Source organism: Lissotriton helveticus, chromosome 11, assembly GCF_964261635.1.
Source record: "Lissotriton helveticus chromosome 11, aLisHel1.1, whole genome shotgun sequence".
Lineage (NCBI taxonomy): Eukaryota > Metazoa > Chordata > Amphibia > Caudata > Salamandridae > Lissotriton > Lissotriton helveticus.
Window position 1 is genome coordinate 1,081,141,929 of NC_136072.1, and position 14,967 is coordinate 1,081,156,895.

Genomic DNA, 14,967 nt, shown 5'->3' on the forward strand with positions numbered 1-14,967 from the left:
GTATGATATTTCAATATCTTATATTTCAAAATTACAAATAGAACTGTTGAACAACATGAGCACTCAGGGATTCCTTGAGAGGATTCTGACAGTTACAAAATGTGTCATAATAACTGGTGTTCTTTTCTATAAATAGGCATCAGCCTATCACCGGAGGCAGTTCAGTAGGGGCACCATATTTCCAGAGTGAACATTCCTTTCCACCTGACAAATTTGCGTGCAGGCCAACAAGGGTAGGTGTCATAATATGGTAGTCCACAAGACATCGGGGGGCTGTACCTCTCACCTGTGCCTCTGGCACCCCACTCCTGCAACACCTCCGACCACAGATCTGTTAAGGGGGCGGCATCTCATACCTCTATTATCTTCCTTAATTAGTGCCTGTTCTTCCGCCCATGCCCAGGTTGTGACATCCTTTTCCCAATCCAATATTTTGGGACCTGTTGAAGACTGCCATTGCCTTTTTGCCAACACCAAGGCAAGGTCTGTAAATTGAGTACCTACTTTTTTGGTCTTGGGAACAGGCCTAGTAAATATGCCTCTACTGTGAGAGGGAGGGTGCGTCTAATAACCCCATGTAAAAACAACGTGATCTGACGCCAGTAATCATGCAGAAGGGTGAGTGTAAGGTTATGGTGTGGTGTACCCAATCGATTTTTGGATTATGGTTCTCTAGCCAAGGTATTCCCAAAATTACATCAAAGGTGGGAGTGTCTATTAGATCAAAGACGAGTCGTTCAGTATCCCCATTATCGCACACTAGGGTTAGAGCCTCTGTCTGAATGCAAATTAGTCCAGAAGACAACTCTGAAACGTCCACTGCGCGCACAGATTCAGGCTTTTCTTTGGGAACTATTGTAAGCCCAAGTTTGGCAGCTAGGGTCACATCTAAGAAATTGCCTGTGGCCACTGAGTCAATAAGCATGGATATTATGTGACTCCGCTGAGGGGATAAGATTACTGAGACTCGGATAGTCAGATGCCACAGGAGTGTTCCTGCATTGGTCAGATATTGTGAGATCTTTATGGCTCCTCTCAACGAGACGCTCTCTCTTGTAGTCGAGAGCCTTAGTTTTCCCTTTTCTTTTTTTTTTTATATCTTTTTAATGACATTTTCCAGTCACACAAAAACATATTGAATTAGGCCTCCAGAAATAGTATTGATCTATCAATAGTCGTAATGTTGTACAAAAGCCACATAATTTCTTTCAATCAGTCTAAGTTATTACATTGCAGTAGATTTTTTTTAAAATATAATTGTATCTTTCGGACCCTACTGTCATGAAGCAATTTGAGTGAGTTTGCACGTTGTTCATAGTATGATATTTCAATATCTTATATTTAAAAATTACAAATAGAACTGTTGAACAACATGAGCACTCAGGGGTTCCTTGAGAGGATTCTGACAGTTACCAAATGTGTCATAATAACTGGTGTTCTTTCCTATAAATAGGCATCAGCCTATCGCCGGAGGCAGTTCAGCAGGGGCACCATATTTCCAGAGTGAACATTCCTTTCCACCTGACAAATTTGCGTGCAGGCCAACAAGGGTAGGTGTCATAATATGGTAGTCCACAAGCCATCGGGGGGCTGTACCCCTCACCTGTGCCTCTGGCACCCCACTCCTGCAACACCTCCGACCACAGATCTGTTAAGGGGGCGGCATCTCATACCTCTATTATCTTCCTTAATTAGTGCCTGTTCTTCCGCCCATGCCCAGGTTGTGACATCCTTTTCCCAATCCAATATTTTGGGACCTGTTGAAGGCTGCCATTGCCTTTTTGCCAACACCAAGGCAAGGTCTATAAATTGAGTACCTACTTTTTTGGTCTTGGGTCTTGGGAACAGGCCTAGTAAATATGCATCTACTGTGAGAGGGAGGGTGCGTCTAATAACCCAGTGTAAAAACAACGTGATCTGACGCCAGTAATCATGCAGAGCTATGTAATCCCACATCATGTGCTTAAAGCCCGCGTCAAGCGTCGCACACCTTGGGCAATGCTTGTCGGTGCTTCTGAACATTATATTAATTCTGTGCGGGGTGGGGTAGTCATATGTAGTATGTTGAATTGGGTGTATTTGAAGTTGGAATTTCTAGATATCTTTTTGAGCAAGCTTAAAGCTCTTTTCCATTCTGTTTCTGAAATGCCTCTGCCTATGATGACAACCTATTTCTGTTGTAGTGTGAGCAGTGGTTTGTCAATCATCTCCTTGATAGACCTGTATAACCATTTAACAAGGTGTGTTGCGGATCCCAGAGTTACTATGTGGAGAAGTGTGGCTCAGGGGTTAGAGGCAGCAGACCCGGAAGCTGAGATCGGTCCTGGACCAGGGTTCAATTCCCCGCCTCGGCGGGTCTTGGGCTAAAAATTCCACGGACTCGATAATTCTCGCCCCGGTGCCTCCTCGACTCACGGGTTCACACTCTGCGACTCTGGGCAATAGCTTGCTTAATCTCCACAACGGCCCTTCGCGGCGGGATGCCTGACTTTCACCTTGTGGATACCCTGCTATCTCACAGGGGAATACCAGGAAGGGTTCCCTAAGCAAGCGCCGGGAAACCCACTGCGGGTAGCTGTGCGCTATATAAGCTCAACTACATTTACATATTGCTTGCAACAGATTAGATTGTGTCTGGATGGTTCTTGGTTTACACCTCCCCAAAGTGTATCAAAAACTTTCTGTAACCCATGATAGTTCAAGAACGGCCCTGGCAGCAAGTCGTATTGAGTGATGATATCAGCTAGTGGTATCAATTCACCCTCCGAATAGCAATCACTAGAGGATTCCGTAGCAAACACATATCCTCCCAAGCCTCATCTGTCTCTTCCCACCACTAGTACCTGGACCTGAATGCAAGCTGAGCAACCTACTATACCAGAATATTACATGTTACTTTTGCACCTCCTCATTCACAGAGAGTCGAGATGCCTACCTTGCAAATGGCTATTTATCCATCTGCTGAACAAATAGTGCATAATGTCAGCTATTCACTCAATGGCCGGCAAAATGGTACATAAGCTCTGCTACTTAGAGAGATGCTGGATCAATGGCTGAAGCTTTGGTTGCTGCGAGACTTCTAAGTAACTTTTCGCCCAAAGTTTAACATGTGTCCCTTAGTTAAAGATTAAGCGGACCCTTTCTACAGATTTAAGAAGCAACTTGGTTAAAGTAAAGCATTGGTTGAAAGATATATTGAGCACAGAGTATCCATATTCTATGAAAAATGTCTGATGATTTTTTGTAACTGAATAATAACATTGATTTACAACTAATCTTCCTTTGAAACTATTGATTCAACCTCCATGGAGACTTTAAAAAATTGCCAATATCAAACAATGTTTATATTGATATGGTGGGGTATTGGGTAACATTTTCAATAAGCAATAATCATGCCTCGGATAGACCTCATTTGCTACAACACTGCCACTACACAAAGAAATTGTCCTTTGGGGCATCTGCACATTAACTATCTTCCCCTGCACGCTGACACCCTTGCACTATGGTGCAAGGGTGCCTGTGTTGGCGCTAGGCTGCTCATTGTAGTGCCAGCACACGGGGGAATGCAGTGCTGCATCATATTCTTGTAAATACGGCGCAGCCCTGCGTTTCTGAAGTAGCGTTAAGCCAGGAACGCTAACGCCTCACTCCGCCACTTCTGTTGTACATATGCCCCTTTGTCTCCTGCAGTGAGGCAAAGTTGGAACATAAGCACAGATCAGGGAGATATGCAAGCATACTCTCTATGCATTCTGTCACTCAGTTCAGAAGCCAGATATCATATAGACGTCTTTATCTACTGTTGGTCCTGCAGATAAGTACCCATTAGGCTCGGGGTTTCCATATGCTAATTAGCAGCTTTCATTAAACATCCTTCTTTGGCACCTCCTCGAATCTCTATTTATGTGGGATGTCATCAGTACATGGTTCTTGATGTAAACACATATCCTCCTATGACCCCTCTTGCTCCTCCCAAAACTAGTACCTGTACCTGAACGCAAGCAGATCAACCTAAGAAGTACTAATCCGCAATATTACAAGAGTTCACTTTGATGCCTGCTGGTTCACAGAAAGTCTAGGGGGCATATTACCAAGCAATAGCGATAATTATCGCTATTGCTTGGTTAGAGAGAACATTTTACCGCTAAGCTGCGGCGATTTTTACCGCAGATAAACCTTGGTATTACCAAGGTTTATCGCAAATGCGGTAAAAACGGCCGCAATGCATGAATATCGCTGAAAAGTCAGCGATATTCATGCATTACCGAGCTAATGCTCTTAGCCATGTTATCCACCTCCCATTGGATAACATGGCTAAGAACTGCTCAGGGCAGGTGTTAGCTTTTGGAGATATTCGCGCTTAGCGCGAATATCTCCAAAAGTTGGTAATAGGAGATAGCGATGTTAGCCACTGTTTTCAGTCGCTAACATCTTGGCATGCCCACTTTGCATGTCATTAGTGATAAATATCACTGACATGCAAAGTGGGGCCCAAGATGGTCGCTATCTCCTACTAGCTGTCGCTAACTGGTGTTAGCGACAGCTAGGTAATAGGGAGATAATTTTATCTCCGCTTTCTTGGCTTTTAAAGCCAAAAAAGCGGAGATAAACCCCCTTGATAATATGCCCCAAGATGCCTACCTTGCAAATGGTTATTTATCCATCTGCCGACCAAATAGTGTACAATCTCAACTATTCACTCAATGGCCGGCAAAATAGGACATACGCTTTGCTACTTATAGAGATGCTGGATAAATGTCTGAATCTTTGATCGTTGCGTGACTTCTAAGTAAATTTCCACCCAAATTTTAACATGTTTACCTCACTTAAAAATTAAGTGGACACTTTTTACAGATTTAAGAAGCAACTTAGTACAAATAATATGTTTGGTGAAAGACATTTTGAGCATGGAGTATCCATAATCTATGAAAAATGTCAGCCCCTTTATTCTTATTGAGGAATTACAATGATTTACACCCAAACTTCCTTTGACACAATTGATTCAGCTTCTGTGGAAACCATCAAAATCTGATAATATCAACAATTTTTCAAGTTGACATGGCGGAGTATTGGGTACATCTTTCAATAAGCAATAATCGCGTCTAGGATAGAGCTCATTGGTTACAATAGTGCAACAGCACAAAGATAACGTCCTATAGGCGATATGAGCAGACCCACAATGGTGACACTATTGTCTCTTACAGCGAGACAAAGTTGGAACATACCCACTGATCAAAGAGATATACAAACATACTTTCTATGCTTTCTCTCACTCTTTTCAAAAGCCAGACATCATATGGCCGGCTTTATCTCTGTTGGTCCTTCAGATAAGTGCATGTTGAGCTCTTGATTTCCATATTCTAATTAGCAGCTTTCATTATACATCCCACTTTGACACCTCCCCCATCCCTTTCTATGCGTGATATTATCAGGACATGATTTCAGATGCAAAACCATATTTTCCTAAGCCCCATGTGCCTCCTCCCACAACTAGTACATGGACCTGAATGCAAGCAAAGCAACCTAAAGAGTACTAATCCAGTATATCACATGACTTCTAAGTAAATTTGCGCCCAAAGTTTAACATGTGTACCTTATTTCAAGATTAAGCGGACCCTTTTTACATATTTAAGAAGCAACTAATACAAATAAAGCATTTGTTGAAAGACATATTGAGCATGGAGCAAACATTTTCTAAGAAATCTTTCTGCACCTTTTTTCTTATTGGGTAATTACATTGATTTACAATCAACTTACTTTCACACAATTGATTCAGCCTCTGTGGAGACTGTCAACATTTGCCAATATCAACTATTTTCAAGTTGACATGGCAGGGTATTGGGTTAAGTTTTTAATAAGCAATAACCTCAACTCAGATAGACCTCATTGGCTAGGATACTGCCACTGCACAAAGATAACCGCCTGTCCACCATATGAGCAGCCCCACAATAGTGACACTTTTGTCTCCTACAGCGAGACAAAGTTGGAACATTACACTGATCAAAGAGATATACAAACATACTTTCTATGCGTTGTATCACTTAAGTAAAAAACACAGACATCATATGGACAGCTTTATCTTCTGTTGGTCCTGCAGATAAGTGCCCCTTGGGCTCTAGGTTTCCATATGCTACTTAGCAGCTATCATTATACATTCCCCTTTGGCACCTCCCTGTCCCTATCTGTGTGTGATGTCATCAGTAGTGGTAGGCGGAGTTCGCGGGGTGCCACAATGTGAATTCCACTGAGTCTCAAAAAAACTCCACCCCACTACATGGAGTTCCGCGTTCGGGCAGAGTTTGCCGGCATGGCCGCTCACATTGGGTTGGGGACGCGGAGTGCATCTGAGCGCTCCAAAATCATGTGGGAACGGCACGATGCTGTCCTGAAGTGTGCTCGCGTTCTAAGGGACACCTTCCTACACATAAACAATCCAAGGTGTTTTGCTTTTTCCATGGTAAAAGCAAAAACAAGGCGAAATGAAGCATTTCTTCTCGTTTCGCCAAGTCAAGGTCTTCCCTGGTCTCAATTTTGGCACTGCCTCCTATTTGCACCAGCCTTGTAAATAGAGGGCAGCATCAAAATCAATGGGTGTTGCAGTGGAACGCCCACCGCAACACCCACTGCAACCCCTTTCACACTAAGCATAGCGTGAAAGGGGGGCCTTATTTACAAGGCAGCTTTAAGCCACATTAAGTGACTTAATGCTGCCTTGTAAATAAGGCGAAGCCCCTATTGCAACAGGAACGTTGGGAAAAGTGATGTTCCCGTGGCGATAGGGGCTTGTACGGTGCACAGACATAATATCGACTCCAAAATATCGTTTGGACAGAATATCGACAGGACAGAATATAGACAGCCAAAATATCGTTTTTAAGGTAAGTGAAGTAATATCGACTGTAAATAATATAGAAAGTGAAAATATGTAAGTATATAATATAGATAGTAAAAAAAATTGTTTTTATTTTTAGGGTTCAGGGTCAGTTTTGGGTTTTTGGGTAAAGGGGTATTTTTAGGGTTCAGGGTCAGTTTTCAGTTTTTAGGTAAAGGGGTATTTTTAGGGTTCAGAGTCAGTTTTCAGTTTTTGGGTAAAGGGGTATTTTTAGGGTTCAGGGTCAGTTTTCAGTTTTTGGGTAAAGGGGTATTTTTAGGGTTCAGGGTCAGTTTTCAGTTTTTGGGTAAAGGGGTATTTTTAGGGTTCAGGGTCAGTTTTGGGTTTTTGGGTAAAGGGGTATTTTTAGGGTTCAGGGTCAGTTTTCAGTTTTTGGGTATTATTTTATTATATTTTGTTACTATATATATATGTTTTAATAAATATGAAATAAAAAAATATTTATTTAACTTTCATTAATTATTTAATTATTATAAGTTAATTTAAGTAATTTTAAGTATATTTTAGTAATTAATTATTAATATTAATTTAATTTAACACTGTTTTTAGTAAATACGATATTTTTTACAACTATATTTTTGTAAACGATATTTTTAACTCGATATTTTTTTACTTACCTGTTTGTAGATAGAAACACAATATTTTGTCTCTCGATATTTTGTCAACGATATTTTTGATGGTCGATATTCTGTCCCTCGATATTATTTCAGTGATCCGCTTGTACATATGCCCCTATGGATTATTTTGAATGCACAGGTTGGTAATGGGCTGGTGTGGGCTACTGCTTTCAAGATTCTACAGTAAGTTGGTGTTGATTTCACCACATCCGCTTCACCAAGTGTGTGATTCATTAATGGTGTAACTTAAGCCACACCTCAATAAATCACATAGCTCAGGGGAAGAGTGTTAGGGGTTTGATGAATGGATGGGTAATTGGATTTGGGGAAAGGTATGACAAAGACAAACGCTACAACGCAAGGCCAGCATTCATCAGGCCAATAAGCAGCAGCATATCATTTGCCATCAATCTGTTTTTAGAAGGAAACTAAGGAATTAATTTGGCAAATGGTGCATACTGCAGTGTACTCCCCTGCAGTGGGGGAGACTGCGTTGCTCCTGCAGCTCCCCCTGCACTTTGTCACACATGTGGTGGTGACCGGTTCTCCTGGGGCCACCACCAGCAGAGAAAAACACTGTTTGCCCTTGCAGGCCGGTCCTGGCCTGCAAGGCATTATGGGAACTCTTGCATAGTAGAGCAACGGCTTCCCGCTGCTTTGGGGAGAGCTGCGCTGCCCTTCCTCCTGGCACTTCGTGCTTCTTTCCGTCTGTTGTATATCTGAATGGGTAGCACCTTTAGTCGTAGCAAAACGGGCAAATGGCAGTTTAAGATTGTGCATCGACCTGCGTGACCTAAACAGAAACATAGTAGTAGAACAGTATCCGTTGCCGAGAATCAACGAAATGCTAGCCAGAACAAAGGGTGTGAGGTGGTTCTCGACAATAGATTTGAAGGCCGCCTATCACCAGGTACCACTCCACAGAGAGAGTAAGAATCTTACTATATTCGTGATGCCTTTTGGGTGCTATCGCTTCAACAGAGTTCCTTTTGGTTTGGCATCAGCCGCTGCTATGTTTCAGAGACTAATGCAGAACATCTTTGCAGACCTTCCGGACTTGCTAATGTTTCAGGACGATATCCTCGTCATGGGAAAGACTCGTAAAGAACACGACGATAAGGTACATCAAGTTCTGGAAACTCTGGCTGCAAAGGGATTTTTTTTTTTTTAAACCTTTATTGAAATACTCGTATCAGTACAAGCGCAGGCCTACAACCACAGGGGCCGGCCGCAAAATCAGGAGAGCCAACAAAGAGCAACATCAATGTGTACGGTAAAACGAATACAGTATAGACGTGGAATGAAGTTGCTACACAGTAAGCGCCAGGATAATAAAGGTTTCATTTTATGATTTATAGAGGAGGCAGCAGCCATATCTACCAGGGTGTCATGCAACATATACAGAAAAAAAGGGGGGGAACGGGAGGGATATAGCCCCCCACGCCATCAGGTAACCATAGTAGAGTCAAGGCCCAAAGACATCCTATGCCCACCAAAAGGGGTCAAAAATAAAGGACAAATCATAGCAAACAATTGAATAGGACGCCACATAGACAGCCCACCCGCCCCGAAAAAGGAGAAAGTGCAGACACTTGCGAAACGAAGGAGAAAGAACAAAGGGACATAGCCCACCCCCTAGGAAAGAAGCAAAAGGGACCATAGAACAAAACAAGCTAAAATAACAAACACCCCCCCCCCACCCTACATCACTGTAATGGCTATGGCCTACCCCACTAAACAGCGTGTCTGTCGCCCCAGAGTCACCCGAAAGATAGGAGAAAAGAGAAAGGGAGAAATAACGGAGAAAGAAAAAGGAGAAAAAGAGAGAAGGAGAGGAAAAAGAGAAGAGAGAGGAGAGGAACCGGCGATCGAAATACACAACACCTCCCCACCCGCAACAAAGGTTCAATAATCGAGGTCAAAGAGGATACTGAGAAAAGCCCACACAGAGGATGGAGACAGGAACGGTCCAAATAATGAGGCCCGGAGACGCCATTAACAAAACGAAAGTCCCGCAGGCACCCAGGCACGATCACCCCTGTCCACTTCTATGAAGAACAGAACTGCCAGACCCCGGCATGGTCAAGAAACAGTACGACATAGCGGGCTCATACCAGTCAGGGAAAGCAAGTGGAATCTTCGCGGAGCACCGTCCCGGCCACCAAGAAGCAACCAGGAAAACTCGGCAGCAGTCAGAATGCAAAAGTACACCAAATATCCACGTGGCCAAGTACAAAATCTGGGCTGTCCAGCACGAAGCAAAGAAACCAGGATGAAGGAAACACTGCAGCATCGGCACCGGGTCCACTTGATCCCTTAGAATCGAACACCCATCTGGAGAGCCCAGCACAGCAGCTGAAGGAGTCTCAACGATACCAACTCGGGGAGACGACACAGCGTCACAAAATGGCGGAGCAACCATGGCGGCGATCCGCAACTCCAAGTCCCGGCATTTCAAGGACAGGTCGATCCGCAGAGTAGCCAGGGCGAGGAAGACAGCACTCCGTGTAGGCGCCGCCCAAAGCAAACGAGGTCCGGGGAGAGCAAATGCAGCAACGTCCCCGTCTCCAGGAGGAAGACACTCCGAGGGGCCATCCGCCATCTTGAGCACATCGCCCGCCGCCATTGTCTCGGCCGCCTCCAAGTCCACCATGAGGGCCAAAGGCCACAGGATACACAGCCGATCCACGGCGGACGGCGCCCGGCGGAGAAAGGAGAGTCACCAGAAGAACGGGCGTGCTCCCCACAACTCTCGGGGAGCCCTGCACCGGATCCCAGGCGGGGCAAGCAACAGGAGTGGGCGTCTCACCCGAGGGACAACGCGGCCTCTCTCTCCAGTCCGGCAGGCAATCGGGCATGTGGGGCGGCCCACTATCGGGGGTGGGCCCGCTCCGGTGCTTCCGGCTCGCGGCTCTCAGGCTCCCACCATCGGGTCTCTCCACCGGACCCGGACCGCCGGCACTCCGAACACCTCCGGGCAGACACTGCACTCGAGGCCCCGGCGTCAGGGCCGGGAAGGCCGGCAAGACGACAAGGGCAGAACGCAGAAACCACTGCACGCCGGAGCCCCGGAAACAGACGGTAAGTGAAGGCTCTTCCTTGGTAACCGAATTCGGAACACCCCGAACAGGATTAAAGACAGGATAGACGGCGGGGCGGCTGCAAAGGGATTGACGGCGGAGCACAAGAAATGCAAGTTTGCATGTCGCAAGGTGAATTATCTGGAGCATGAAATATCAGGAGAAGGCATAAGTCCCAAACAGTAACTGTTGGAAGCCATCAATGATGCACCTGAACCAAAAAACAGAGAGGAACTGAGGTCCTTCCTAGGATTAATTGAACTTTTCACACAAGACCTACCCACTGAGGCAACTGATAAAGGAAAGGAACAAGTACATTTGGAGTGACGAGTGTCAGAGTACTTTCCTAGAGCTGAAGAAGGATCTATGCTTTCGTTTTAGAAAACTTTATTTCGATTCATAAAACAGAATCATAAAAGTATGACATCACAGTATTACACGATTTAAAATTTAAAAGGATCATGCAATTTATACCTAAACGTTATTATTATATTGACGTTACATGATTTACAAGTAGATTTTAAAAGCAAAACATATATTTAAAAGAAGAAGCAGTTTTACAATAGCAATACAATGTATGTGAGTACCTAACTCTAAGCTATTTACATATGTAGGAAACAACAATCCATAACAATAATCAATATCTGTTTCTGATACAGAGTGTTACTCAAATAAAACTAAGCACAGCATTACATATTGCTGGGGTTGATAATGAGAGTAAATGTTCATATCCCTCTTTATAATAACAAGATCCAAGAGTTAACAGAATTGGTCTAATAAATCTATTTCTTGGATCTTTGTACAGGGAACAAAAAAGTACAAGGTGAACAGTGTTTTGAGAGACTTTGTTGTTACAAGCACACAAGGGTAAACTCTCACACCAGCCCACTTGCTTTGGAAAAGCAAATAAAAAATGCAGTGTGTTAAGACGAAATCTAGTTAAATAAAAGCGCCATTGTGTCTGCCCTATATATGAAAGGTAAGGTTGGTGCTGCAACTTTCCCCTATGATAGATCGCCCTCTCATTATTTCTCAGCACGCCTAGATTGTTGCGATAAGCCTCTTTAATTAATGGCTTAGTCTCAGTTCCAATAGTTTCAACATTCGAGAAAATATAGCCCAAACCTATCTTGGAGAGGGTATCCCTGACGTATAATAGCCATGGGATCTTATCAAAATGCTCAAGCTTGAGGCAGTCTTGTAGTATTTCCTTAGTGAGTTTCAGGTCATCAGAACACCAAACCTTGCTCCAAAGCAGCAAAGGGGAGACATGGATGGTATCACTCACATATTCAAGACCCACCTCAGTATGGCAAAAGATGTTAGAAGTACCCGTTTGGACAGATAAAAGGCGTTTTATGAACTTGTTCTCCATGATTTGGATATTGTTACAGGATTGAGTACCCCACACACCCACGCCGTATGTTGCAACTGGGATACATTTAGCTTTGTATAGGGATTTTAAATCTGCAACCGGCTTCTGACCCAATTTGCTAGAAAAACGGAAGATGGCCTCAACCATTTGGGTAGCCTTTTGCACACGGGCTGATATTAGAGGATCCCAGCTCAAGGTTTTGTTAAATAAGTTCCCCAGATAATTAAAGCTATCAACTTTCTCGATGATTGAGTCCTTCACCACGAGCCTGCGAGATTTTACCCCTTTCGGGCCGCAGACCATAGCGAAGGACTTTGAGAAATTGACCCTTAGATCTAACCCCTGCATGAAGGTTTCAAAAGCATTTAAGCAAATTTGCATGCTATTTGCAGTTAGGGTCATTAAAACCGTGTCATCCGCATAGGATAACATCGGTATACGTTTACCATTTACCTGGGGAAAATCAGCACAACTTTCTAACAGGAAGGCTTCCAGACCATTGGTATACACCAGGAACAGGAAGGGGGCCAGTATACACCCCTGACGGACCCCCTCAGTCGATGGTATGGACTTTGTCTTCTCCCCTGCAGGTCCAAATCTAATCCTTACAGTTGTGGCAGCGTGGAGTCTGCGAAGTAATGTGACCAACGCCTCCTCGAACCCCATAGACTCCATTATTTGCCAAAGTTTATTTCTGCAAACAGTATCGAAAGCACTAGATAAGTCCATGAAAGCCAAGTGGACACAGCCACGCTTGGCTCTCATGTACTTACCCATGATTAGTGCCAAATTTAGGCACTGCTCAGTGGTGCCTTTTCCCCGTCTAAACCCGTATTGGGATACAACAATAATACCATTCGATTCTGCCCAAGTTTCCAAACGAGCCAGGATTACCCTACCCATTAATTTACAGGACGCGTCTATTAGCGATATTGGTCTGTAACAGCAGGGGTCACGTTTGTTACCCTTTTTGAAAATCGGGACCACTACAGCCTCTTGCCAGGATGTCGGGATGCGACCTACCACCACTGCTTTAAACAAGAGTAATAAGAGTGGAGCCCACACAACTGTGTTATATTTAAAAAAGTCCAAAGGCACCAAGTCCGGCCCTGGAGCTTTCAATTAAATGCCCTTACTAAGTGCAGCCTCTACCTCAGGGAGAGTCAGTGAGAGGCTAAGCATGTTTGCTGACTCCCTCTTTGTTTCACAGAGCCCCTCGATGCTAGTTATGAGGTGAGTCCCTTTTGGGTTAAAGATGAGCCCATGGTGTGCCTCCCATATGTCCCCTGGGATGTGCACCTGTAAAGTGTCCTTTTCATCACTTTTTAGGAAAGGACGATTTATGACCTCCCCAAAAAGTCGGCTGTCCTTTAATTCTGAGGCTTTACCCAAATCATCCCATGCCTGTCTTTTTAAATCAGTTTTATGCTTAATGATGGCATCTCTATAAACTTTCCTTGCCCTTCTGACCAGTGCCCTATCCCGGGGTGCTTGGCGTAATGCCTTCAATAGGCTCGATTGCGCTCTGGAACATTCTGAGTCGAACCATTTGCAGGTAATACCCTTTTTCCCTCCTGTAGATTTCAGGAGATGAGAAGCCACATTATCTAAGAGGGCTTCAAAATTATCAATTATTAGCTCTGACTTATTTGAAGGCGTTAGGCAGGCTTCCAACCTTTGATTATTTGTCCTAAAAATCTCCAGCTCTAGGTGTCTTGCATCTACCTTATCCCACCTTAGGGTAACCCCCTGGTTCTGACTAAATTTAATTGGGTGTTCCACAATCTGCGTTCTCTTGAAAGCAGGGCACAGACTCAGAATAAGTGGATTGTGGTCACTTGCTGGGTTAACCTCAATCTGAAAATCATTAATAAGGTAAGTATATTTTCTTGAGACCAGGGCAAAATCAATAACACTCGTCTGGCCTCCCGCGCCATGAAAAGTAGGGATGCTCAGGGGTCTTGAAAAGCTAGACATATCCAGGGCACAAAGATCATTGATTATTATAATATTGTTCAAGGCCTCACCTTGTTTGGAGTGTTTAAAATGCGCAAAAGGCTGGTCATTTAAGTCTAACAGACCACAGACTCTAGAACCACTAAATTTACACAGACAACAGTAAAAATCACCTACCCACATAATAAAAAGAGGAAATATGGTATTAGCTACTTTCGTAATCTCATCCTGTAAATTTTGTATGACCACTGTAGTTTGTGCATCAAATATATTATAAAACCAATTGATTAAAAGCAAAGGGACCAAAAATAAATCCTTAATAACAAGCAATTGAAACCAAGGGCATTCCACAAGTATATCAGTTTTTATCATAACATGCTTTATAGAAATGGCTGCCACCACCCTTGGCTCTTCCAGCTTGTGAGGGTTCTGCTGGGACATTAAAGGATTGGTAACCATCCAAACCAGGGGACCCTCTGCTCCATGTCTCCTGTAGACGGACTATGTCAAAAGATTCAATAAACTTTAACCATGCCGGATCTTCTAGCCTCCGTGAGAGACCAGCTATATTCCACGAGATCAGGCGGAAGGAATTACTCTCAACCAGACTGTCTAAATCCCCCATGTATGTTGTAGTTTGAGATTGGGGTACATCATTAACTCTCGAGGTTACTGCCAATGAACTAATGTCTAAGTCTAATGAAACAGATTCTACCTGCCTGGGGATAGCGCTCTCGCCCTGTGGTGAGATGCAATCAATATGCATCAAATCACCTTTCTGGTACCCAGTTGGCGTTGATGGTCAATCCACCATCTCCAGACAGCTATATCTGTTCATAGTTCGAATTCCTCTCCAGGTATCCCAGAAGGATGGTTCTTGTGTAAAATATCTGCTGGAATTACCTCCACAGTCTTCCCTGGTAGGATGTCTGATGGGGTTGCCTCCCCAATCCTCCCACTCTCTTCCTAGCGCTCATTGACCTACTCTATGCCAATTCTGTTTGTAAGCTAAGTCGTTGTGGGGCACAGAGGGATAAAAAAAGGATA

At 43.9% G+C, this 14,967-nt stretch overlaps 3 non-coding genes across 3 annotated transcripts; all 3 read right to left on the reverse strand.

Annotated features, from left to right (window-relative positions):
• Positions 1 to 3,300: 3,300 nt before the first annotated feature.
• LOC144793162 (U4 spliceosomal RNA) lies at positions 3,301 to 3,441 on the reverse strand. The gene has a single exon (XR_013602817.1). It is a non-coding gene; the product is annotated as a U4 spliceosomal RNA (small nuclear RNA).
• A 1,565-nt stretch (positions 3,442 to 5,006) lies between these two features.
• On the reverse strand, positions 5,007 to 5,147 carry LOC144793185 (U4 spliceosomal RNA). Its single transcript, XR_013602831.1, has one exon. It is a non-coding gene; the product is annotated as a U4 spliceosomal RNA (small nuclear RNA).
• Positions 5,148 to 5,776: 629 nt separating this feature from the next.
• LOC144793154 (U4 spliceosomal RNA) lies at positions 5,777 to 5,916 on the reverse strand. The gene has a single exon (XR_013602811.1). It is a non-coding gene; the product is annotated as a U4 spliceosomal RNA (small nuclear RNA).
• Between the last annotated feature and the right edge of the window lie 9,051 nt (positions 5,917 to 14,967).